The following is a 27,767-nucleotide window of genomic DNA, read 5'->3' as shown; positions in this document are numbered from 1 at the left end:
AGTGCAGGAGGTGAACCTTATTTTGTACACTTCCCTCCCTCTGAGTTTCTCCTGCCACCACTGTGGTGTCAACCACTACAACCTTCCAGGCAGTCTCACTGGCTCCAACCTCTCCCTCATCAAAACCCCCTTGCTAATTGTGATCGAAATAACATTCTGAAAATAGAGGTTTTATGATGTGACTTCTCCTGCTTGCAAGCATTCAGCACCTGCAACCTGGCCTCCAAGGGTCTCACCCAAAGGCTAGGGGTCTCTTCATAGCCCTCCATTCTCTAACTTCTCATCCCTACCCTACAAGGCCTTCACTCCCTCTGGAGTGTGAAAAGGGCCTTCTTGCTCTTTCTCTCACTTTAACTTCCACACATGGGGCTTTCCCAGCCTGTAAGGCCCTTTCTCTCTCTCCCTTCTGTGCAAACTTTCTTAAATCAACTCATCCATGGGGACTAGCTCAAATTATGCTCTCCCTATAAAAACACCCCGTTAACTACCCCAGCCCCTATTCAGGTCAGGTCCTATTATGGCCCTCTTTATCTCTCTCATTATTAGGACCTCATGACACAGGTGCATGCCATATTTCCTGGGTAGGTACAAACTTCATGGTCATGAACCAACTTGTATTTCTTTTTTTTTTAAGTTTTTTAATTTTTATTTTAATTTTTATTTTAATTTTTTTTTTTTTTTTTTTTTTTTTTTGCGGTACGCGGGCCTCCCACTGCTGTGGCTTCTCCCGCTGCGGAGCACAGGCTCCAGACGCGTAGGCTCAGCGGCCATGGCTCATGGGCCCAGCCACTCTGTGGCATGTGGGATCTTCCCTGACCAGAGCACGAACCTGTGTCCCCTGCAGCGGCAGGCAGACTCTCAACCACTGCACCACCAGGGAAGCCCCCAACTTGTATTTCTTTACACCTGCCACTGAGATACATATTTACTGAATTTACTGAATTAAATTATTTCAGTGAAATAGATGAACTGAAACAATGTTACCCTCCATCTTAGTCTCTGAAAGTGAGGAATTGAAAACCTCTATAATTCAAAAGCATACAGAATCTTTGAATAAAACAGAATCTGAGTTATTTCTTACTCTATCATCTTTCTATATCTCTTCTGCCATTTTTATTATTTGACTCACTTTGTTTTTAGATAGTGTTAAACAGAAGAATTGGACAAAAAATTACGGCTGGGGTTATCTCGAGATTATGCTCCCAGCATATCACATCCCAAATTGTAATCTAACCGATATTTGACTTACAAACAAGACACTGGCCTAATGGGAGAGTAAGCAGGAATGGAATGCACAACTCTGGCCCCACAAAGTTTGGCCATCACTGAGATCTCTGAGTACAGAACTGGGGCCACATGGTGCTAGAAGCAAAAAGAAAAAGAAGTTGGCTTTTCACCAGGCACTTATGAATCAATTTCCAGGCAGGAATTCTTGCTACATTTCAGAAACTACCACACAGCCTCCACCAGTATGCCTTAACAATAGGACTTCACTGACTCCTAAATCACCATGGGGTGGGGGGCACTCCCTGAGAAATGCTGTCCTTGTAGTCCCCAAAACAGGCTGCTCTTAACTTCTCTCATCAAGACAAAGATTCTTTCCACTTACTCCTTCTTCAAGGCAACTACCTCCAATTTTTAATTCATGCAAACAAATAGTTGCCAGCACCTAACCTGAGCTACGCAGTCATTGATGCCCTGAGGACAGACACGTGCCTTTGTCTCTAAAGCCCACAGTGGGAGGCAGATGGTGATCGAGCAGACACACAGGTACACAATTACAAACTCTGATTAGTGTGATGAAGGAAACTGAGATGAAACAGGGCATGAGACTTAATCCAAAGGGTTCCTCACTCCTCTGAGGAAGTGACACTTGATTTGAAGAGTAAGTTAGAAGCTAAATGACAGATGGGGAGAGAGAAGAGAGGCTTCTTGTCCAGGGCCATGGAAGGACAGAGGGCAGGAGGGAGAACAGTGCACAGGAGTAACTTAAAAAACAAAACAAAGCAGGGAGGGGATGACTCAAGAAGTCAGAAGGCAGGTCAAGCAGAGCTTTGTGGAACATAGAAAGAAGATAACTCTCTAGCCTCGGAGAGATGGGCAGGACCTGAGAATTCCTTCAAATCCCCCTAATGTTCTCATGTGCCGTTGCCTACTCTGACCGCAGTACCCGTGACATAACCCATCCCACCTCAGCCCTTCAAAGAAAATCCTCAGTAGCACAAGACTTGGCCCTCTCAACCCACCGATGACTGGACAGCCAGCAACCAATATGAGTGTCTCTTGGAAGCATCTGAACTTGGGAGCATTTGAACCTGGGAGCTCTGCAGACACAGAGGCTATAGCCAGTTGGTGATGAACACTGAACTAAAAAGCTTCCATGCAGTAGGGCCTGAGGGACATGTTGGGCATATTGAGTCCCATACAAAAAAAATATATATATATTTGTAAATTGTTCATCACTCTTCCCAAGTCTGGGGGAATTAGATAACACCAGTTGTACAACTTTGTGAATATGATTTTAAAAAACACTAAATATATTTTTAAAAAAAGAGAGGAAGAGATTAATAGTTACAAGTACATAAAAAGTAAAATATGCCTGCACATCAAAACACAGAATAAGCATATTAAAAGATAAATAATAAACTAGGAATAAACATTTGACAAAGGGTTACTAGTCTTAATAGATAAGAGATGTTACAAATCAATATGAAAAGCATGAAGACCCCCACAGGAAAAGAGGGAAAGGACATAAATAGAGAACATAAGTGACCAAGAAAAAAAAAAGTGCAGGGGGACATTCATACTCATTTGCTTCAAAGAAATCCACAATTAAACAATGAGATGACATTTTCAATCTACCAAATTGTGGTAGAGTGGGAAGCTAGCCCTGTGACTGCTTTGACCAACAGAACGCAGTGGGAATGGTGACCCAGGATTTCTGAATCCTGGCCTTCAGGGTTCCGGTAACTTCTGCTTCTGCACGTATGTAACGCTCCCTCTTGTCATCCGGCCCCCAGGCTGAGAGAAGCCCAAGCCACATGGACGGGGGCCTCATGGAAGAGCACGCAGGTGCTCCAGTGGCATCCCAGCTGGACTCCCATTCTACAGCCAGCATCAACTGCCTGCTATGTGGGATTGTCAGGTTGAGTATTCGACTCATTTGAGCCCCCAGATAACTAAAGCCCCAGCAACACCGTGTGGAACAGAAGACCCACCCAGCTGAGCCCAGTCAGACTCCTGAGGGATACTAAATGGTGGTGGCTGCTTTAAGCCAATAAGTTTTGAGGTAGTTAAAGCAAGGGATAACTAAAGCAGACATAGAGCAAGGTAGCAAATAAAATTAGGAAAGAATAAAGCAGAGATGCAGCCCCTGCATGACAGGGGAGTTCAAGCTTAATTCTGGGCTTTCCCATTCTAGTTCCATGACACTTGATCGGACTTTGTTCCTGTCTCTGTAATCCACAAACCTCAACTTTTTGACATTAAATGGCCTTTAACATGACCAGCTTAAGGGCTTTCTGTTCATAAAGGCTTTAGCTATAATACCCCCTTATTACAGTCACCGTTTTGTTGATGCCTCTGAAGAAGAATTCTTATTTATCAGTGTTCCATGAAGTAACCAGCACTCATTACTGGTTCACTGTCTACAACTATGGAATTGATAAAACAGTCTTCACCAATTCCTCTGCCTTGGGATATCAAGATTACTAATCCTAAAGGTTTAGGAACAAGAATAATTAGAAGGAAGAAGGCTCAAGTATCTCTTATGTCAGGGGTGTCAGATATGTTCTACTAAATGGGTGATTGTGAAATATGGATGCTAACATAATCATTAATAATTGAGAAGGTAATCCACCATATTTCCATATTTTAGGTAATTCTAAAGTGATACAAGGTAATTCTCTCATGATAAATTTGGTGTAAGGGTGCACAAATCTGAGCAAAGGTATGTATTGATAGAAGACACCAATGGCTCTATCTCCCTCCTTTGAGACTCTCATGAATTAGAAACATGCATTGCTCAGTATTTAGAACATGTGCTCCATGAGGTCTAGCAATATGCTAACACCCCAAAATTCTTAACTACATTGTTTTTGTTTTGACTTCATCCCTAATATGTTTAGAGTATATGTGCTGTCTATATTATTTTAAGTGATTAGATTACTATTCTATCCCTTGGTCTCAAGTCCAGGAACTCCTCCAAAGGCTACCAGCATTTTGGCCAAATCATCATATGCCTCATTGGTTCTCCAACCCACGAGGAAATTCCACACCTTCTTCCATACCATCTCCCCTTCTCTCCCTGGGAATCTCACTAGCATGCTTCAAGACCCAACTCAATGTCACTGGTTCTATGAAGCATTATCTGACACTCCCAAGCTTAACTACACCCTCACTGAGATATACATAATACTTTGTAGACACCTATACTACTTAAAATATTTATCATAATTATTTGTTTGAACGTCTATTTTCCCAACTACATTGTGATTTCCTTGAAAGCAGTGATCAAATACTATTCATTACTGACTCCATGGTGCTTAGCAAAGGGCCGGAATCACAGGAGGCTCTCTGTAAACACGTACAGAATGAGGGTTTTCTTTTGCTATAGTGCCTTACTCTAAGCTGCTTGAAATGCTTTTCACACCAGCTTTTAAAAAATTTTTTCCAAAAAGTGGATTATAACCCATTAGAGGGATGAGAAATAGAAGGAATTAGGAGGAAATGACTTACTTATCTAACATTAAAATACACGAGGGGTCGCGGGGCGGGCGGGTGGGCGGGAGGCACCGTCTCCAGACGCGGAGGAAGGAGCTGCGAGCAGCCGCCGAGAGGCCGCGGAGCCCGCGACGACGAGCCGGCGAGTTGCCGCCGCCGCCACCGCGCCTATGGCGGCCCCCAAGGACACCCACGAGGACCACCACACCTCCGCCGAGAATGGCGACGAGTCCAACCATGACCCCCAGTTTTTGCTAATAGTTTCTCTTCCCGAGCAAGAAATTAAAACGCTGGAAAAAGATGAAGAGGAACTTTTTAAAATGCGGGCCAAGCTGTTTCGGTTCGCTTCGGAGAACGACCTCCCGGGGTGGAAGGAGAGGGGCACCGGGGACGTCAAGCTGCTGAAGCACGAGGAGAAGGGGACCATCCGCCTCCTCAGGCGCAGGGACAAGACCCTCAAGATCTGCGCCAACCACTGCATCACGCCGGTGATGGAGTGGAAGCGGTACGCGGGCAGCGACAGCGCCTGGGTCTGTGATACCCAAGCCGACTTCGCCGACGAGTGCCCCAAGCAGGAGCCATTAATGCCGAGAACACTCAGAAATTCAAAACGAAGTTTGAAGAATGCAGGAGAGGGACTGAAGAGAGAGAAAAGAAAGGATCTGGCAAAAATGAGAGTGCCGAGAAAGTAGCTAAGAAGCTAAGAAGCTCTTTAGGTGAAGGAGGGCAAGGAGCCCGAGACCAAGGAGGCGGCTGAAGAGAAGCAACGGGTCGTGTCCCGTTGTGTCCTTTGTCCCTGTCTTTTCTCTTTTTCTTCTTTTTTTTTTTTTTTTAATTTCTCCTGCCCCTTCTTTTTGGTTTGTTTTTATTCTGTTTTGTTTTCACAAGGGACTTTATATAAAGAACTGACTTCCAACAACAACAAAAATACATGAGAGAAGTCTCTGAAATTTCCAGATGGGTAGATCCACTTCACCCTTCTGTTTCTATGAATTACCTATTATTCCATCTGATAGAGTCAGATACATTATAATTAACTGCATACGTGGTCATAATAAGGCAGAGCTTCTGATTTTCAAGTCACTACTCAGAGGAGACCAAAAAAAAAAAAATTCACCAATTACAACGTAAGGCAGCCCTCCACGAAGTCTTCTTTAACAAGCACCGCTTCTTTTGTTAATGCATCCTACATGCTGAGTGTCCTTAGGGCTCAAGTACAGTTTACACTTCATTATCTTATATCTTCATACCGTCTCTAGCTGTTTCGTCTCATCCAATTCTGTCTGGAGAGCAAACTCTTCAAAATGGTGTCTCAGCCAAGGTCCCAGCAGGAAACAGATGGAACACACACAGGAGACAGCTGAGGGCATTTAATAAGGGATTATTTACCAGGTGTGGGCAGGGCTTGAGGAAGACAACCAGGGAATCTGAAGAGCCCTAGGCCAGAGGGGCAGGAAGACAGAGCCACGGGAACCCAGTGAAAGTGCTGTGGCTACAGGAGGGGTTGCCCAACAGACTCTGTGGCTTCCAGCAGGGCGACAGAGACAACCATCAGCCCAGTGGCAAGAAGAAACCTGGGGGAATAGAGGCTGACTTCATGTTCCTCCTCCATCCAATCTTCTGCTATAGCCTCCCACTGCCTGAATCCATCCAGACGCCTGAGGGCAAGGAATCCCATTAATGCAGCATCTAAGGCTCCATCTGCAGACATGAGCACGTGCAAAAGGTGGAGTGCAGATCAGGAGGGCCAAACAGAGACTATCCAACACTGATGGTATCACAGTACCTACTTCTCAGCCCCACCTACCGCCTACTAGAGCACTAGGCGCGCCAATGGTAAGAACAGAAAAGAGCCGAGACGGGATGTTTGTCGGAATCGCACTGTGTAGGAACCTCCACTTACACCCATCTCCATTTCCCTGTGAGCCTGCAGAAGTGACCCCTCCACAGCCCCTCGGCACTCAGCTCCCACACACACCGACGAGGCCTTACTCTAGGACCCGAGACTCTGATGGTGGGCTTTTCATCAAGTTCCTACAAGTAAGACCTCCAACAAAGAGCCCAGCTCTTCACCCCTGCAGAAGACTACTGTGGAGCCTATTCTACACCGCCTCCAAAAGACTGCTCTGCGGACAGCACTCCGTTGCCCCCAGTGGGATCAACCTGGGGTCCACACACCCTATATTGGCTGCATTTCCTTCCTTATCTCACATCCCCACTCCCCTACTGGTGCTTCCTGGGACTGTTTGACAAGTAAGCTATTTGCACCCCAATCCTCCTCTCAGGTCAGCTTTGGGAGAAGACAATCCACAACCCATGCCTCTGAAAACAGACTTATGAAGAATGTGTGAGAGAGTGGGCACATGTGCATGTGTGGTACTGGCCCAGCCTGTGGTTACTCTGTGCCCAAGGAAAAATGTACTGAACTTGAAGTCAAACAGTGTGACTTCTAAGTCTCCGACTTGGCCTTGAACTTGCTCTGTGAACCTTAGCAAATAACAACCTCCCCAGGCCTTGATTTCCTCATCTGTCCAATGAACTCAGATAAGAGGACCTTTAAGTTTCTCATCCAGCTTTAAAGTGTGCTAAAAATGTTCAGCAGTAAAAGGGACATAAATCATATAGCCCAACAGTGGACTGACACAAAATTCCACTCTTTGGTGTGTTTTCTTAAAGTTAGGTAATTCAGAAAAAGCAAAAAGCACTTTTGTATTACCATAAAAAACTTTTATTTTTAAAATTTTTTATTGAGGTATCGTTGATTTACAATGTGCTAGTTTCTGATGTACAGCAAAGTTATTCAGTTATACATACAGAAGAAAATAACTTTTAGAAATTAAGAACTGAACTTGAGAGCCAAATGGCCATTAGATACTAATTTACGTCAAATTTCCTAGCTTTGACAGCATACGTATAGTCAATTATTCTTAAACTTATAAATCTTGTATAAATATCTATTGACCACCGTCTTACTCCATTATAGGAAAAACCTATAAAAAAATCAAGACTGGAAATTTTGTACAAAGTAAGCACCTCAAGAAACGGAGACCTGCTTTATAGTTGAGGTTCTGCCAAAACTTTGTCTCACTGAGCAAATCATTTCACTTCCTCATTTCCCACACCCAGTAGCACCTCCAAGAGGGGGACCTAGGGACCTTCCATAAGCAGTGATCAACTGGTGAATCAAAGAAGGGACCTCGGCTTTAGTTTTATTAAATGGAAAAATTAAAAAGGCATAATAGGGTTACACTATCTATACCATCTCAACAAACTCTTCCTACTCTAACGTTCCCTCTTGAAATGAAACAGAATATAGTGACCTAAAATTATGCAGCTCAGAATGATTCTATTCTTCTCTTGAAAGCTATTGCCTCTGCCGAGAGTGGCCACCCTCTAGCAGTGCTTACATACTTAGTGGCAGAAGCCACTGGATCCCAAATTCCATAAACTGAATATTAAGGGAAAAAACAAAAGTGCAGTGCTGGGCGTGCAGTGCCATGGAATGAATGTTGTTTCTAGCTCTCATATTTAAGATAATGGCAAAAATCAGTCCAACCACTGGTCATGAGCAACACCATTCTGATAGGTGATCAAGACCTTGTCTCAGTAATATCTGGAAACATACGACAAGCAAACAAGCAGGGTAGAAGGGAGCAGAGGAGGACATGGAGGGGAGAAGATGATAAGACAGCATTCAAAGTCTCTTTCAGGACTTCCCTCCTGGCACAGTGGTTAAGAATCTGCCTGCCAATGCAGGGACATGGGTTTGAGCCCTGGTCCAGGAAGATCCCACATGCTGTGGAGCAACTAAGCCCATGCGCCACAACTACTGAGCCTGCACTCTAGAGCCCGTAAGCCACAACTACTGAGACCACGTGCCACAACTAATGAAGCCCATGTGCCTAGAGCCTGTGCTCTGCAACAAAAGAAACCACTGCTATGAGAAGCGCACCACAAAGAGTAGCCCCCTGCTCGCCACAACTAGAGAAAGCCCGCGTGCATCAAAAAAGACCCAATGCAGCCAAAAATAAATAAATAAAATAAATTAAAAAAAACAAAATATATAAGGAACTCAAATAACTCAGTAACAAAAAATAACCCCACTTAAAAAAAAAAAGAAAGGCTCTTTCACTTCTTTTTCTTACCCTGCATATTCATAACACATGCACCGTAATAAAATGCAGAACCTGAGAACACAGTAAGCCTTTTAGAAGGACTATTAGGATGATGGAGGGGTCTTCCTACTTTTTCTCTTAGGCACAAAGAATTCAGAGTTTGTTGGTATGGGAAACAGAAGAGGGAGGATACAAACCAAAAGGAAAGTTCTAATTTTGCATCTTTGTGGGCAGACTATCTAAAAAATGGTTTCTTTCCAATTTCCTCCAACATGAAGAATGGTCAGCTGCTTCTCTATGATATTTCATCTGAGTTTCAAGGTAAAGGAGGAGTTTCAAGAGTGAAGAGGAAAGAAGAAAATGAAGTTACACAATGTCAATTACTAAAAAGTTAGATATTATCTTACAGCAAATATAAATTTAAACAAAGTTATAAATACTTATTTATACAAAAATTGTTAAGAAATATTAAATTACCAAAGAGAAAATTATTAAATTACTTTGGAAATATTAGCATGAAGAGCTATAGTCTACCTAATTGTCTACATCAGTAATTCTCAAAGATAATGTATAGATTTACCTAGAAAACTTTCAGAAATCCTGAAGCCTAGGATATACCAAAAACCAATTATATCAATATCTCTGGGGGGCTGGACAACCAATGACAGTATTTTTTGAAGCTGTACAGGTGACAGTGACAGGCATACAAGTTTGAGCACAACTGGTCTACATCATGCTGAGTTAATGTTGATGTAACTTAAGGCAAAAGACAGAGGCTTGAATCAATCCTTCACTTCTCCAAAACCTTCCCTGCCCTGGTTCTTACAGGTGGGCATCTGGGGCACAAAGCTTCATCTCCCCACTCCTCACATGCCTGAGGTTACCTCTATACTCCCTCAAGCCACCTGAAATCAGATACTGATGCCTGTTATGGGGCTTATGGGGCAAAGAAGCCTGAGGAAGACCCACTGGGAAGTGCAGTGACACTGAAATCATGTGCAGTGGGAACTGGTGACCACAGTGCCTTTGCAGGAAGGAGTCACACACACTTGCAAAGGAAACTTGCTGAGGGTGAGCCATGTACTGTCCTCAACATGTGCAGCTCCACCCTCTTTTTCACTGGTTTTATTCAAACATTCATTCATTCACCCAAATGTTTACTAGACATGTGGTTTGGTCCTAGCTCATCTTGAATTCACAGCTTGAAGGGAAAACAGATTTCAAAAAGTAACTGCAACTCAGCGTAGTTAGAAAAATGGAAGTGAGCAGAGCCATAGTGATAAAGTACACAAAGAACTAATTACCTCTGGGGAAAGGGTTTTCCAGACCGTGGGAAAGAGTCACAAGGTGAGAAGATATGAAAACAGAAATCTATTTAGTACTGCATATGGAAAATGCACAAGAGATAAAAGGTCAGATGTCAGTGTGAAGTCCGAAAGGGCACAACTATTTTGGCCTTACCCTAGAGCCAGTGGCCACACTACTGACATTTTGGGCTGGATAATTCCTTGTTGTGGGGGCCTGTCCTGTGACTGTGGGATGTTTAGCAGCATCCCTGGCCTCTACTCACTAGATAATAGCAACACCTAACACCCCCAATACAGTCAGTAATGTCTCCAGACATTGCCAGATGTTCCCCAGAAGCAAAATCACCCCTAATTGAGACCCACCGTCCTAGAGGCAGTGTGGACCTACTGCATAGGCAGAGCAAAGTCAGAAATTTGCCTTTTAGGAAAAGCAGTCTGACAGCAGTATGGAGAATGAAGTGGAGTGAGGGGACGTAAACTAAAAATCCAGCACGCGAACCTGCAGATTTGTGTGCACATTTATAACCACTTTTATAAAGATATCAGAGAGTCCACCCTCTCAATGGACCTACTTTATACAATAGACTTTCAAAGAAGAATCAAGTGAAGTTTTTTGTTATGTTAACTGTTGTAACAATATGAAAACTTCCCAAAGTTAGCCTCTGGGTGGTGGGATTCTGGGTGATGGCTCTTTTCTTTCTACTTTTCAGTATCTTCCACAACCTGAATGAATAAAAGAGCAATTACTTTCCAAGGTACCTTCCTCCGGTATACCCTTCGTGGAAATAAAAATACTGCATGCATAACAGTCAGCTGCAATGGTGGAAGAAAGGATGCCACAATATCTAACTCACACACACATACACACACACATACATATACACACATACATTCACATGCATGCCTACCCTTGCTCACTGTACTTCTGAAGACATCAGAGCATCACAGCATTATGAGATGCAGTTTTCTACAAACCAAATGGAGAAGGTATCTTTGAAGAATAATGTCTCTTTGCACACACTGTTTTAAAGTAGGGCATAATTTCCATTATCTATTGCTATGTAACTAACCACTTCAAAACTTAGTGACTTTAAACAGCAATAATTGGTTATTTCTTACAATTCACTGGGTTGGCTGGGCTCAGCTGAGCAGTTCTATTCCACGTGGTGTAGCTGAGGTCACTACATAGGCTGCATTCAGTCAGAAGCTTGACTGGGGCTGGAACATTCAAGATGGCCTCTCATCCTTCAAGGTCTCTCTTTCTCCACATGGCTGATCAGTTAAGAGTCTAGCCTAAGCTTTTCTATAGCTCCAAGGCTGGCTTCCAAGAAGGAGCATTCCCAGAGGACAAACCCTAATGTGCCAGTGCTTACCAAGCCTCTGCTTGCATCATGCTTGCTAATGTCCCATTGACCAAAGCAAGCTGTATGGTCAAGTCTAAAGTCAATGAGGAGGGGACTATACAAAGGCCTGAGTGATGGGAGGCAGAGTTCACTGGGGCCACCAAGGTATCAGTCTTCCACAGTTGGAACAGGGTTTCCTTGTAGACCACGTCTTTTTGGCCCAGACCTTCTGTACATCAACAGATTTATTAAAAACCAATGATTGTAGACATGAAATGATCCATACCAAATTAAAACTGAAGCTACCACACCTTTGTGCCTTCCTTAAGCCAGCTCTCAGTACAGAAATAGAAATCATTCAATCTCATCATTTCATAAGAAAAAGGCATTTCACAGGAAAATCCTATTTTTTTCCCTAAAGGACAGACATACCAATGATGAAAGATTCCCTCACTAAAGATTAAGTACTAGTCTTCAGGTGAATTTGAAGATTTCATTTTTATAATACACTCGCTGGACTAAAACAAACTGATCCAAATCTACTCTCAATTCCCTTCTTCCCAATTTTCCTCTTAGAGGAATCAATCTCTTCTGAAGAACTAGATACAATCTAGGTACAAAACTTAGTTTTCATTGAAGACTAAGAAAAATCACACATCAATTGCCATATGTAAAAAATTATTATGTGCTTTAGACTAGTAGAAGGTCACTTAAGATTGTTTTAATGCATACTGTTACATTATTTTACTATTTTGGCACACAGGGATTATGAAAATGCATGCTCCAGAGGGGAAAGGCATTTCCATCATGACAACCTTCTAGTAGAGCAGTAAACACAACGTCCAAAGTGGCAGAGGTGCCCAGGAAAATACTGGGTGTCCCCTGGAATGGGTTTATCTTGTGGGTGGGGGCCCTGTTTTCCAAATGACCTACCTTCAGATATGACCAATGAGGAGGGTATTTCTGATTCTAATCTCACAGAGGAAGGATGCCCATATCAGGGTGAGTGAAGACTGAACAGAGCTCCTAAATGAATCTGATGAGTTTGAAACAACAGCAAATTTGAAAGATTAATTTCGGCCATTCATTATTAAGAGAGGTCAGAAGATGCAGAACCAGCAGAAAACCTATTTAATAAGAATTACAAATATAACGTATTTGCAGGCCATTTTCAAATAGCTCTAATCAATTTTTAGTGAATTTGGTGCAAGAACAGCACATAGAATTGTGCCAATCTCAGTATTTGTCAAATGAATAAAATATAACCCAATGGAAAAATGGCCTCGGAAATCTAGCCCAATAGTTTTCCACATGTTCTTGGTAAAAATGGTGGAGGACAAGAGATGTGGAGGAGGCAAGGAGCTGACTACTGCTTTATACCTTGGGCTTTCACGTGAATAAAGTTACTTCTACTATTAAAAAAAAATTCTACTACTACTACTACTGATCTATCCCAACATCTCTGTTTTATGAATAGAAAAACCGACATCCAGAGTAGTGAAACCACTAAACCAAGGTCAGACACAAAGAGTGGCAGTGTCACAACTAGACCTCAGGTCCAGAGAGAAATATAACGTATATGGTCAATCCCCAATATTGCAAATTCACCTACTTACCAAAATTTATGTGTAACTGAAAAATCAATACAGGCAGCACTTCAGTGGTCCTTAGTGGACATGTGCAGAGAGGCAAAAAATTTGAGCCACTGATGCACACGATTCCAGCTGAGGTCAAACAAAGCTCTGCTCTACCTTCTTGATTCAGCTCTCATACCGTAAATAAGTGTTCTTTCTACAGTCTAGTTAGTGTCATAGTTTTTGAAATTTTGTGCTTTTTGTTGATGATTTCACTCTTTAAAAGGCCCCCGAGCATCGTGCTGAAGTGCTGTCTAGTGCTCCTAAGTTCAAGAGGGCTGTGATGTGCCTTACCGAGAAAATACACGTGTTAGACAAGCTTCATTCAGACATGAGTTTTAGTGCTGCAGGCCGTGAATTCAATGTCAGTGAATCAACAAAACATATTAAGTATGATTTTTTCTTAAACAAGGTTATATATTGATCAGCTGATCAAAATGTGACCAGAAGCTCATGGGAACCTACCCCCGCAAGTCCACTAAGAGCAATGGCTCAGTATTCACTAAGTCAACGTCCATGGAGACTTTATGGAACATAACTATTATAAATGAGATCAACTGCGCAACCAACACCTCTTTAGTTGTTGTTACCGAGGGCCTTGAACAATGGCTACTAGCACTCTTGAACCAGACACTGGTAAAATACCATAGATAAAAGTCCCTCCTGTGCCCCCTGAGCACTTTGGTTTTTCTCATAACCAGTGACGTGAGCTTTACAAATTATATGGGGATTTTAACATTTTTCACTTAGTTGGAAATTGAGTATTATGCAGATTATCACATCATTTGATAGCCAAAGAATCAGGAAAGGAAATATCCTAGAAGTCATCTAGTCCAAGAATCACTAACCTGAGTTCCATGGACCACCCAACAGATCCACAGATATAACCCGAGGCTCCATAAACTGGGATGGGAAAAATAATTACATGATAATTTTCACTCAACTCTAACTGAAGTATGGCATTTCCTCTAATTATAAATATAAATCACTAACCACAGTGGTATTAACAACACCTATGACTTGGTTTTCAATATAAATTCCAGATATTTTCTTACCACATTATAATTATTTCAGATATTACAAAATATCATTTGTGTTCATCAATAATTCAAAATTACAGTAGCTATTATGCCACTTAATGTGTTAATAAGATGTACACATATTATCATGCCACAGATGTATTTACTATTTTTATATCTTTATTTCAATGTAATGGTTTCCTTTGTAGTTCTGTGTAGTTTATTTGATGCATTTAAAAAGTTATTTAGAGAAGGGGTTCCTAGAGGCTTCACCGAACTGCCAAAGGGGTGCATAAGAACCCCCAAACCACTTCTCTTACCCCACAGATAAACATGACCTAGAGAAGGAAAGTGGCTTTTAAGGTTCCACCACTGTTTAGAAGAAAATCCAGGCCTGAAGCCTCACAATACCCAACGTGGGGCTCTCCGTGCTATGCTGAGCTGCTTAGCTATTAAATCAGTAGCGTAAAAACTGGGGCTCCTTATCCCCCAAAGTTTGGCCGATGGATAAGTGAGCCCTGAGATTAAATTACATCAATGTGAAGAAAAAGAGAAGCATATATCCCCAGGGGGAAAATGGTGAGGGTTTCATAATGCACACATGAGTCCCTCATGGCCTCTCCAAGATTCAGACCCCACCCCTTGGGGAATCACGGGTGTCCCACCCCCAACGGAGGGGAATCACTGTGGTGGAGAGCCAGTGTCTCTGGTGGGACTGTGTGTTCCTCTGTATGTTGATGCAGGATGACATTTCCCTCCATCACTCCACAAGCATCCTCCACGACAGCCACAACCAAGTACTGTACACCAAGCCTGCTGAGTTCTTTCCCACCTCCTAACACAGTTCCCTCTGCCCACGATGGCCCCCTGTCTTCTCTCCCTGGCAAACCCCTTCTCATCTTCTAATACCCAATTACAGGTCATCTTCTTCCTCTATTTTTGCCAGGTAATTACACTTGTCTCAATACTAGACTATGAGCTTTGTGAAGATGGACAGAAGAAAACTGGGAGACAGGAAAGGAGGTTGAGCATCTATGGTACACAAACAAGAGAGAAAATGGTAGTAATGATAGCAACGTTAATGTTTGTTGAGCATTTAATATACACCACACACTGCTCTAAGCAATTTACACAGATCACCTCATTTAATCTTCCAAACAGCTGGTAAGTAAAATGATGATCCTAATTTCACAGATGAGGAAACTGAGGCATAGTGAGATTAAATAAATTGCCCAAGGTCACACAGACAGGAAGTGGTAAAGCCAGGACCAAAATAGAGGCAGATCCAGAAGCTACAAATGCCCGAAACTGCCAACTGCACTGGAAGGCGCTGATCCCAGCCCTTCATTCAATAGGTGAGGAAGTTTCAGGTCACAGAGAGCAGGTGTTATCAGTCAGGACCCAAGGTAAGATTAGAATTCTGATCTCAACTGCCGGGAGACTGCCTGATTCTAGCTTTGTTTAGATTTTAGTTTGGAAGAAGAGAGGTCAAGAAGGGAGGGAGGGCAGGCGGGCAGGAAGGAAAGAAGATCAACAGATCATTTAGTTGATTGGTTGATACATCAAATGATCGGTCAACAGATGGATAGAAAGATTAACAGACAGATAGAAAGAACTGCTCCAGCACAAAGCAGATCTGGCTTACAGTAGATAATCAGTTATTGCTCCTTGAGCCATGAAAAAATGTCAAGACGTGCTATTAATACCACTCGAGTGTTCTCTAATTTAATGTTATTTCACAAGATTCTGTTATGTACCAGCCCAGAGGCCCACAGTGAAGGAAAGGCAAGAGGCTTAGAGGGGATGAGCTGCCTTGCCAGGAAACCCTTAGAGGAGGGTTGACTTTAATTTTTCAGTCGCAGTTAGCCCTCCTATATTTTGACGGGCATAATGAATATAATGTTCTATGTTAATACAGAGAAAGTAGTTTGCTTTGCTTGTGCTTTATGTTAATTTCTTGCTGACATGACCACAACTTCAATTTATCCCACTAAGAAAAAGACGATTTCTTTCCAAATAGCTGCCACTGTGCAAAGTCAACACAGAAGATGTCCAGTCTCCAACACATGAGATCAGTTAAGTTTGCTCCTGACCTAGGGAACTGCGCTGTCACATGCAAACATCATTCCTGGGTTTCCTGGGAAAACAATCCAAACACAGAAAACATCTGCTAAGGGACTCTTTCAACGACTTTAAGGGGAAACACTTGCAGTGAAAATACCATCTATTTTCTGTGGCTGAAACTGCTTTCTACTTTGAAAGTTATTTATGTGCTAGAAACTGGCTAGACGACACATCAATTAAAGTAATTTATCTTTTAAATTCAAAAATGGAGGATGCAAGCAGACGTTCTGAAGTATGCATGTATCTCCCACCAAATCCACTGCATTGTCATACAGATGGTTAGAGATTTATTGTTGATTTGAGGTAGGTGCTAGGTAGCTGCAGTCTTCAAAAAGATGCACATTTTCCCTCTGTAATCGCAAGTCTAGGACTCACTCTCTGTGGTTTTGCGATAATTGCCTAAATAGGGTTGGCCTGTAAGTGCTCTAACGAGGTGTGACATTAACAAGTCCCCAGGATCAATGAAAGTTCAAACCTCCTCACCTCTCTAGAAGCCTCAATCCCCAAAGACAATGAAGCAGGGCTCTGAGTGACTTACAACCCTGGCTGCATTTTTTTCATTTTGAGCAGCAACTCTGGTATGAGAAACTTCTTAATCTGTTTCCAAGCTTGTCACTAAATACATAAATTTATATTAAAAATACAATACACAGAGAATGTCAAAATGAGCCAAAAATAACAGGGTTTAGAGCTGCTAACCCTCTAGTACCTTAGTGTTAAAGTTTCCACTTTCTCTTGTGGAAAATAATCCCCCTGAAAAATATCATAAGACATCACTCATATGTGAAATCTAATATAAAAAAATGATATAAATGCACTTATTTACAAAACAGAAACAGACTCATAGATTTCTAAAACAAATTTACGGTTACCAAAGGGGAAACTTGTGGTGGGGGGGGCGGAGAGGGATAAATTAGTAGCTTGGGATTAATACACACAATCCACTATAAGATAGATAACCAACAAGGACCTACTGTACAGCACAGGGAACTACTCAATATTCTATAATAACCTGTATGGGAAAAGAGTCTGAAAAAGAATGAATATATGTATATGTATAACTGAATCACTATGCTGTACACCTGAAACTAACATTATGAATCAACTATACTCCAATAAAATTAATATAAAAAAAAGAAAAGAAAAGAATCTCTCTGTCTAGCTTTAAAATGAGGTAATCCAGTATTTGGCACAGAGTAGATGCTATGTAGGTGTACGTCAATATTGTTAGCATTAGTATTACATAGATGGTCACCTGAAAGAAAACCAGTGGAAGGTGATGGTAAATCAGAAATTTTCATCTAAAATAATAAATTGTATTCTATTGTGATAAAAAAAAAATTATCCTAAGGCAAGTTGAAAAAAAAAAAATGGTCTTCTCCCAAGACTGAATGCTTCTTTTGTAATGCAGTTCAATATTCTTAGACTTTCATCAGACCTTAAAAAAAAAAGCAAATGAAATGACATGTTGAAACTTGCACTGGCCCTCTTACATTTCCAAAGCTGCTGGCTTGTTGTGCTTAATGTTTTTTTCTCTTCATTTCATACCAACATTGTAAGCAACAAATAGGACTTTGTTAGCTTGTGCAATGATGCAATTGTAAGTGCACTAGCCTTCCCGCCCACAATACGAATCTAATTTCAGAAACAAAAAATTCACCACTGAAGTAGTATGTTATCACAGTACCAAGTTCTTTAAGTTCTTTAAATCCTTTGCTTGGATTTGAAACTTCGAAAATGTGGAGGGAAGAGTGAAGAGGAAAGGAAAACAAATTGAATTATGAAGTAGCCGTATAATATTTGTAATCATACTGGGCACATCACCAAACTCTTAACAGAAGATTATGCTTTGACCCAATAATTCTGCTATTAGGAATTTATCCTAAGAGTGTGCAAAAAAGCTTATCTTCAGGAAATAATATTTCTTATAGCCTTGCTCATAAAAAGCAAATTTTTAAAAAAAGCAAAAATTGTTGTATAATATTGGGCAACTAGTTAAATAAAACTCATTCATTCATATCAGTAGAGTATGCCATTCAGAATAATGCTTATTTAGAAGTATGTCTACTGACACAGAAAACGTTCATGCTGTATTTTTAATTTCAAAATGCAAGTTACAAAAGTGCATGGGTCGTACAACCCTTACCATGTTTACTCTAACCCTTACACATACACACACAGCCTAGACCTTCTTTGTCCCTCCTCCTGTTCTTAGTGTTCTTCACATCATGCACCATCACCAGATATACAGTAATCTGTTGGTTATGGCCTATCTCCCCCAACTAGAACAAAGTAAACTTCAGGAAAAGAGGGGATTGTTCTGTTCACCTCTGTGCCCACAGTGCCCCACACTGTGTCAGGCACATGGTAGAAAAGTAACAAATAGGACCAAAGAAATAAATATATGTGCATATGTGTATAGAGAGAGACACAAGATACTGAAATTATTAATAGCGGTTATGGCTGGTAGTAAAAAGACACACACTTTTATATTCTTTACACTGATGTATAGTTTCTCACTTTTATACAAAGAACTTCAAAAAGAAAAGATATAAACCCTTTTCATATATGCTTGTGTGCATTTGTATGCATGTATGTGTGTGTCTTTTGACACTTGTATTTGGTTATCTAGTAAGAATATCCTTCATTCCTCAAATTGCCAAATTAGACAATAGAGGAAAATGAAACGCTATTTTATTCTCTACTTCAGATGAACTAAATGAAATACGGGACAAGTGGTTTAAAAAAAAAACACAATAAATTTATTTTTACTTTTTACCACACACTTTAATTAAACCACATACCAAGCATATAAAATCAGATAGTATAAATCCTTAATCAACCATTCCTTATTTCATGATAAAAAGTTTTTGTTTTATGAATTACATGTTGTATTTTGCAATTATGGTGGAAAATAACAATTTCACAGGTATCACAATAGGTGTCCTATTGTTTTATTTTACAATGTTAAAACTAGCAATTACTCCACAAGGCAGCAAAACTGGATCACAGTGTTCTCATTGGTGTGAAAGCAGAATTGCCATCAAGAGACACACCTGGTAAATGGATCAGATCAAGAGCATCAGAGGCATTTATTTGGAGAGCATCCTTGAAATAAATTAATGGGACGGCCTTAACATTATAAAGCATCTATCTGGGGGGGCTTAAAAGGTAACATATTTCCTGGGCAACCTTCAATGTTTCTATTTTACATTCTTATAAGTAATACAAAACTTCATAATTAATAAACTTGTAAGAATCCACTGCAGAGTGTGTAAAAAAAATTGTCAATTACAAAGAAGATACTTGTCAACTAACACTACAAAACAAAGTTCATATAAAAAGATGATACATGCAAATACAGGTCTCCATGTGAAGCAGAACTTTATACTAATGCTATGCTTCAGGATTGGGGATACTTCTCCCTGGGGAAGTGCTGAGGGAGTTTGTGAATTGGTCATAACACCAAAACCCCCTTTGACACTCCAGCACTTGAGGCCCCACATAAGTCTGCTCTCAGCCCTTCTCTCATTTGCTTGCTTCTTAAATATTTCCTTTCATTCACTATCTGTAAAGTGTCAGGTGAGTATTCTATAAAAGAAGTGTTTTCTTTGTTTATTTGCCTTTATTAATCTCACTATGATATTTAACTCTGAAAAAAAAAGTATGATTTAATTTGTAAATTAATTTATCTTTTTTTTTTACTCTAGACCAGAGGTTGGCAAAGTACAGCCCGTGGACCAATCTGGCCTACCATCCATCTGCTTTTATAGAGCCCATGAGCTAAGTTTGGTTTCTACACTTTCAAATGGTTGAAAAAAAATCAAAAGGATAATATTTCATGACACATGATAATTATATGAAATCCAACTTTTGGTGTTCATGAATACAGTTTTGTCAGGACACAGCCACCACACCCATTCATTTAGGTAGTGTTGGCTATTTTGTGCTACAACGCTGAAGAGTCGCAATAAAAAAGTGTGGAGCCCATAGTCAAAAATACCTTCTGGCCTTTTTCAGTAAAAGTATTCTGACCTCTATTCTAGTCTGTATGATAGCAACACATAACATAGATCGTAGACTCCTATTAGATCACTTTGTGTATACTATTTGAAAGAACTGGGTAATTTACATAGGAAAATCTGCATATCATCTGTGTATCATCATCTATCTACCGACCTAGCTTGGTAAAAACTTAGACAAAAAGTCTGGAAGAAAACTCACCAAACTGCTAATGATGGTCACTTCTAATGAAGAGAGTGGAATTGAATAAAATATTTGCTTTTTACTCACCTATATTATTTTATTCTAGCAAGGAGGTGCTACTTTTGTGTTAAAAAAAGTAAAAGAAAGAAACAAATTTCAAGGGGAACTTTTCACATACCAAATATTGACCTTTCTAAACAGGAGAAAATTAAATGGTTGAAATGTCAAAAAAAAAAAAAAAAGATGTTCAAGAGTTTCTTAACTGTGTGATCATTTAGAATTTGTATACTCAAAGCAAAGGGAATATTAACCACGAAAAAAATGTGAAATGTAATCCAGTTATATCATACTATTTTTTAAAAGTAGAATAGCTACTTTTAAACTGCACAGATTTTGAAAAGGCAAACATTGTTCAGAAACAAATGATAAAACAGGTAATAGAGAATATACATTATTAGAGACTATAGCTTTATTGAGTCACCTATAAAGAAAAAGTACATTTAAATATTTCCAATTTCCATCTTTCTCACTCCAAACTATCAGCTGAAGCTAATTCATTGCATGCCTAATAAAGAAATACTGATTCATAACTCTTGATTAAAATTTTTTTCCCAAAATATATCATAAGGAACATGAAAATCATGTAGCCATATGCTCAAGTGCACAATATTTTCACTGTTTCTTATTTCTAAATGGACACAAAATCTTCCAGAGACTAGACAGTGCATCCAGATGGGCATGACGCAGTAGAGCCTCACTTGAACCACCACATTTATAATTCAATTCCTGCACATTTATAAACGCTGGCTTTTAAAGTGCAAGCCCAACGGTCCCTTTAACTACACTTAGATGCACAACAATTATTGACAGCTTATTATGACAAGTGGTCTCAAGAGTAAACTATTACAGTTAATGGTCTGTAAATGCTTTAGTCTCCAAACCTGGGCCAACATTAAAGCAAGCAAAACTGGGCCTTTCCTTAAACGCATCTGTTTTTTAAATGCCTGTATGATATAACATTACTCAAAATTAATCTCCCTATTTCTAATTCCTGAAATACTACACATTTAAATCAAGAGTACACACCTAATTAATCTTATGGGTTTTTTTTAAAAAAGAAATACACTATAATATGCCAATTTGTAAGCATCTACATCTTGAAGAGGAATAGAAATGATTTTAAAGCAATGGAACAAAAATACCTAACTATCCAGTAATAGAATACTCCTGAAATATTATAGTCCTTCGTGATTTAAAAGTATACAACCATTACAGCTATGTTTAATACAAAATTATGTAGGAAGTAATCACAATGCAATGTTAAGAGAAAACAAACAGGATAAAAATCGTATGTCCAATATATTCCTAATTTTATAAAAAATAGAATAGATATTATATGGGACATATAACATTAAGTTATAGTGATCTTTTTTTTGTGGGTGGTAGAATAATGGTGATCTTCATTTTTATGTTTTCTTGAATTTTTGAATTTATCTACAATAAGCACCATTTTTACAATTAGAAAAAAATTTAATAAAAATAATGTTCCTTTGTGTCTATTCCTGTCAGTATACATGAAAAAATTACCACTAGAGATTAATCTGGTTAGTCTGTGAATCTGGGAGATTCAAGAATATATTTCATGTTTAATTTTATCTTCAAGGGCAAACACTGGCCCCAAAATGAAATATTTAAATAAGTAACATTTCTATACAATAGCCCTGGGGAAAACAAAGTGGACAGGAATGCTGCCAGTAATAATTAAAATTGAAAACTGTAATATTTTGTAACTATTTTTGCCAAGTTTTAGACCTAACAGACATAAATTCTGTGTCAGGAATAAACCTTAAATATGATCAACTTAATATAAGTAACTGGAAAAAAACTGAAATAATTAGCATCATTACAAACATGGCTTTTCTAAGACTGATGTCCTTTAACCTCATTGGTCAGAGCTGCCTGTTTGGGACACATTTCATTCAAAACTCTGCATTAAAGTGCTGTTTCCACTGGCGACATCTTTGCCTTTCACAGGAAAACAAAACAACTCTCCAGAAAGAACTTCAGAACATTCTAGCAGCAGACTCTGTAACAGTGTGTTCAACACCGGCCGACTTGTCCTAGGAAATTATAAACAAACCGCTTCCTACACTACCACCAGATAGTAGCTGCCCGGGCTTTGGAAACAGGCATCATGACTGGCACGATTAAAGATAAAGGGAAGAGAACCAGCAGGAACCGTTCATGGAAATGATGAGAAACTAGGGCAAAAACCAGGGAGCAGGTGGATGGACACATGACAGCAGCCCAGAGGCCTGTGGAGAAGCCAGAAGCCGGGAGAGAATCTGATAATTGCGGGTGGTGGTTACTAAGCAAAAACAAACAAACAAACAGCAAAGCGCATTTATGGAGGAAGGGGGGAAATGGATGAAAAGGTCCAAGCCAGGGAGTATGGAAGCTGAAGAAGCTTTGTTCACTAGTTAAAAGAATACCAAGCGCTCAATGAATGCTTCGCAGGGAACGGGGACAAAAAGGTAGGCTGATGCCATGCTGCCTTCTGGAAACTGACAGGCAGGGTCTCGGATGATGAGTGGATGAATCACCACAAAAAGAAAAGCCTCGAGAACTTTCAGGAGAGAGGGAGAGAGAGAGAGAGGCAGGGGCTGCACAGGTGGGGGACCCAGGTGTGGGGGGTGCTCCTTCTGCTTAGAGTTTGGGGGAGGCAGACAAGGTGAGGAGGGGTGGAGGCATCCCCCCCTCGCAGGAGCCTGGCTCTCAGTGAGGACTTTATTCCTAGGCAATGGGAAACCACGGAAGACGTCAGCGGAGAGCTGTGGGATCCGTCCCCAGGAGAAGGGTGAGTGAAGTGAACTTGAGATGAGGGAGGGCAGGAGAAGCGGGGAGGGCAGGAGAATGGGGGAACCGGTAAGGGAGCAAACGACACTCTGCGGGTGAGAAATAACACTGATTCTGAAAATGGAGCCAAGAGGATGGAGGTGTGAGAGATTTGGGAACTGGAATGGGGAGCACCTGGCAATTACTGTCTTTGAGGAGGGACGGAAAGGCAGATGGCAAGTGGATGCTGAGGGAGAGAAAGGAAGAGCTTAGAAAAGGAGCGTGTTAAGGGAGTTCAGATGAAATGGGATTGAAACAAGATGTTCAAAGGGGGTCTTGAATCCCTCCTAAGGCCTCCCTTTTTAATCTAAGTTCTGCATTATCAATCGATAACAGAGACTGCACACAGTAGGTCTTCTCGCTCGCATCCATCTTGCACGTCAGCCTTCACAAAAGGAGAGCATGGAGGGTGTCCTTCTTGGGGCAGTGCCCACAGCTCTGTGGCCGGGGCAAGAATAATTAGCACAGATACCAGCGGCAGACAGCCTTCCAAAGTACATTGCTGAAGGAAAGAGGAGCCGCCAGGTCATGTGTCTGCCCATCTGGCATCACCCCACTCTCAACAGTGTCTGCAAAAACACCCTGGACTTCTTAGAGGTACATCATCTGATCTCCCTAACAGGCTGTCATGTGCTGAAAGATTAAGGAAGAGAATTCTTACATTGCCTAAGGCGGCATCATGGTTTGCGTTTTAAAAATTGGTTCCGTGGCAAAGAAATCTCCTTTGGAAACACTACAAGAAGAGCTATAAAACTTACTACGGTGAGTAAACACTAGCAGATGCATGCTAGCGAAACTTTATCTTCAACTCATTATGCAGACATTAACCTTGACAAATTAATAAAGGTGAACTAATAAACTTGTGGGCTTACATACTTTAAATAGTTCCAAATCACAGAGAATGTATAGAGATAAATGTTGATAAAAAGCATTTAAATAAGCTCTTTTTCTTCTTTCTTAAAACTATACAGTAAAATAGCTACTGAGTGACTAGGTTCGTTTTTTCTTTCTCTCCTTTTTACTCTGTCAGGGAGACTAAGATAGGTTCCAAGCTATTAAACTCTCCGTGATGTACAAGTCATCATCATAATTGGGGGCACACTTTCTTTTGACCTTTACAAAATTTTCATTTCCCAAATGTGACAGATAAGGAGTGCTTTTATAGCACCAATAATGATTTTTTCCTATGGGAACTCACCAATTATAAGCTGAAAACGAAGGAAAGACCATACTGGATACACATTTAGAATCTCAATGTGCCCAAAATATAGCTGAAATACTTAAGAATCATGCTTAGAGGACAGTTCAGGTGAGTTAAGAATCCAGCCTAGAGAAATACATGTTGAAACAGTGCAAGGGCAAAGACACACTCCCTGAGCACCCTACCATAATGCTAAGTACCCTGAAATGTGTTCAATAAAAAGTGGCAGGATGATCCACAATTACATCTGCAACTATAAAGTCTGAATCTAAGTTTTTAAATGTTAATAAAAGTTAGAGTGGGGAAATGTAATCCATGATACACTTAGCTGTTTCATCCACACGCACAACCTACAAGAGCATCAATAGAATCAAGTTCTTACCAACCCACCAGACATCAGGCATCTTAAGGACCTTGTCTTATTCACCTCAGGCTCCCAGTGCCTAGTATGTTGCATAGCAGGTGACACAACTGAAATTGTTTGGGTACCACAATAGTGTTTCAGTAAGGGACATGTCCTTTCCTTTAACAATAAATCACCCTTTATGGAAACTTGATTTTACTTTTAATTTGACTCAGGTTTTCATTAGTTACACACACTAAAGTTAAATTCATTCATTCACTTCTTCATCCATTCAGCAAATATTTATTGATTTCTTCCTGTGTGTCAGGCACTGTTCAACCCTCCACTATTCTACATGGTAGCCACCAGCCACATGTCGCCGGTGAGCATTGGAAATGCGGCCAGGCCAATCTGAGATGTGCTTATGTGTAAATTACGTCTTAACCCCAAAAAACAAAAAGAATGTAAAATACCTCATTGATAATTTTTATACTGATTACATGCAGAAATATATTTTAGATATACTGGGTTAAAAAAGCGTTATGAATATTAAATTGACCTTTTTCCTTTTGCTTTTTTTAATATGCTACTAGAAATTTTGGTATATGATGAGAATCAAGACTTTAGACAAAGCCCTATTTCCAAGGACCTGATATTCTAATGGAAGAAATCCATGGTAAACAAAAAAATAACTAATAAGCAATATTATGTAATTTCAGATAATGAAATATATATGAAGAAAATAGGGCAGAGTAAGAGGAAAGAGAGTGATCAAAAAGGGATATTTTAGACAGGGTGGCCATGGAGGTCTCTGGGCAGGTGACATTTGAGCAAGAAACATGAATGAGAAGAAGAGGTAGTCAAACAAAGATCCGGGGAGTGTCCTCGGCAGGGGGAACAGCAAGTGCAAAGGCCCTGAGGTGGAATGAGGTATGAAAGTCTGAACAACAGCACCAAGACTGGTGTGGCTGGGGCACAGTGGGAACAACGGGAGAGGAGGGTAGCCGGGAGCAAGGGGCCAGGGTACAGAAGTCTGGTGACAAGTTTACACCCACAGAACCATTATATTCCACATGATTCAAGTCAAAAATTCCTTTCAGATTTTTCATGGAACTGGACAAGCTGTTTCTTTAAATTCATTTGATAAGTAAAGGGACCAAGAATAGGCAAGATTTTATCCTACCAAATACCCAGTTACTATGAAACTATAGTGATGTATGAGATAGAGTGAGGCAAGTGAGGTAGAGCCTAAGGGTAAATGTCCCCATAAATCCTGTGACCTGGGTGCCTTGTGTGCTTCACCCTCTTCTTGGCAACATGACACTAGCTTTAGGATAGATGAAACAAAACTAACAGAGTGGAACTGAGCAGCCAAAACATGTCCAGATGTGTAAATTTCTAGAATATACAACAGTACTGTATGTGTGCATATATACACACATATATAATTATACATATACACACTATGTATATGTATGTGTGTATGTATGTGTATACATGTGTGTATGTGTATATGTATAACGTATATGTATATTTGTATGTGCATATGTATAACATGTCTGTATGTGTATACACACATCCCATACATACCCACATATGTACATGAGCCAAGAGTATAAAAATATAAATGGAAAAGAAAAATAGCACCCTAAGGAGAGGAGTTACTTCTAGGAAGTGAGAGAAAGAGAGTGGACTGAGGGGAATTGGGCACTGATATATTCACAATTTTTAATTCTCTTTCATAAAAGATTTGAAGCCCTATACAAACACACACATAGGTGGAGTACAACATTGGAAATGCTAATTTTGTAATTCTGAGTGAGGAAGGATACAAAATTGTATATATAGTCTCATTTTTAACTATAAATATGCGTGGTCCACATGGGGGATTGGAAATGCACAAAAATGATACTGGTTATTGTTAATAGGAGTTCCAAACTCCTGTTACATTACTTTACAAGTCGTATTTAATATTTAGTAAAGAAAACATACTCTAAATCAGAAAAAGACCAAGATTTAGAGCTTAAAATTATAGTTAATACATAATTCAGGGTAAATTTTATCAATGCAGAACAGCAACATGTGTCTGCAAGTATTACCTAGGATGAAGGAGAGTCCAGCCAATAATTCAAATAACTGAATAAATTCATGTTAATTACAGTACAGTTACATATTAATTATAATGTAAGTTTTGAAATTCTTCTATTATTCATATAGCACTAGGGTATGAAGGGGTTTTTATTATTAAATAAGTTGTAATTTGGGGGGAATTGTATTTGTATTATGCCTGGAAATACCAATTTACCTAATTTTTTACAAGAATGTTCACACTTCGATTTCTTTGAGAACCATCAGGCACTGTTGTGGTTTTGATTTATTACTTGAAGATTTAAAAAATGCATAAAATAAGATTTATGGAAATTTTAAAGTAGTCCATAGACTCATTGCCTCTGCATAGGAACTAACGTTTAGAAAAAGGTTCACTACTCAGAATAAAAAAGGAACTAGAGCAGAAAAATACATAAAGTCCTTCACCTTTCTTCAAACGAAATAAGGTCCACATAGGATACTATTTGTAGAAGGAATGCCTCAGCAAGTATGACAGTAAGGGAGAGGTCAGTGAGGCCAGTATTGTGTGAAGTTCACAGTCAGTCGGGGTGGATTTGTGGCCAAACATCAGCAACCAAAGGCTGGTGTCTCAGCTCACCTTCTCCAGGTAAACGTCCCTTGAATGTGAGGGCAGTCAAGGCCATCAGAAGGAATCCAGTCCTTTCACAGCAGCGTGCTTGGACAGGAAGAAATGTCATTACTCGGGCATCTCAGAAAACTATGTTAATTCTCCCTGAGTGCCACGGAAT

At 40.1% G+C, this 27,767-nt stretch overlaps 1 protein-coding gene and 1 pseudogene across 2 annotated transcripts in view; one reads left to right on the top strand and one right to left on the bottom strand.

Annotated features, from left to right (window-relative positions):
* The window catches only part of PLCB4 (phospholipase C beta 4), a 421,917-nt gene that overhangs the window by 342,866 nt on the left and 51,284 nt on the right, over positions 1-27,767 (bottom strand). The gene's annotated exons all lie outside the window — the stretch shown is intronic.
* On the top strand, positions 4,864-6,055 carry LOC308629139 (ran-specific GTPase-activating protein-like; annotated as a pseudogene). The gene has a single exon. The product of its transcript is annotated as a ran-specific GTPase-activating protein-like (transcript).

This window comes from Mesoplodon bidens (assembly GCF_964165515.1).
Source record: "Mesoplodon bidens genome assembly, chromosome: 15".
Lineage (NCBI taxonomy): Eukaryota > Metazoa > Chordata > Mammalia > Artiodactyla > Ziphiidae > Mesoplodon > Mesoplodon bidens.
Note: the sequence above shows the minus strand (reverse complement) of the source record. Positions and strands in the feature narration are given on the sequence as shown.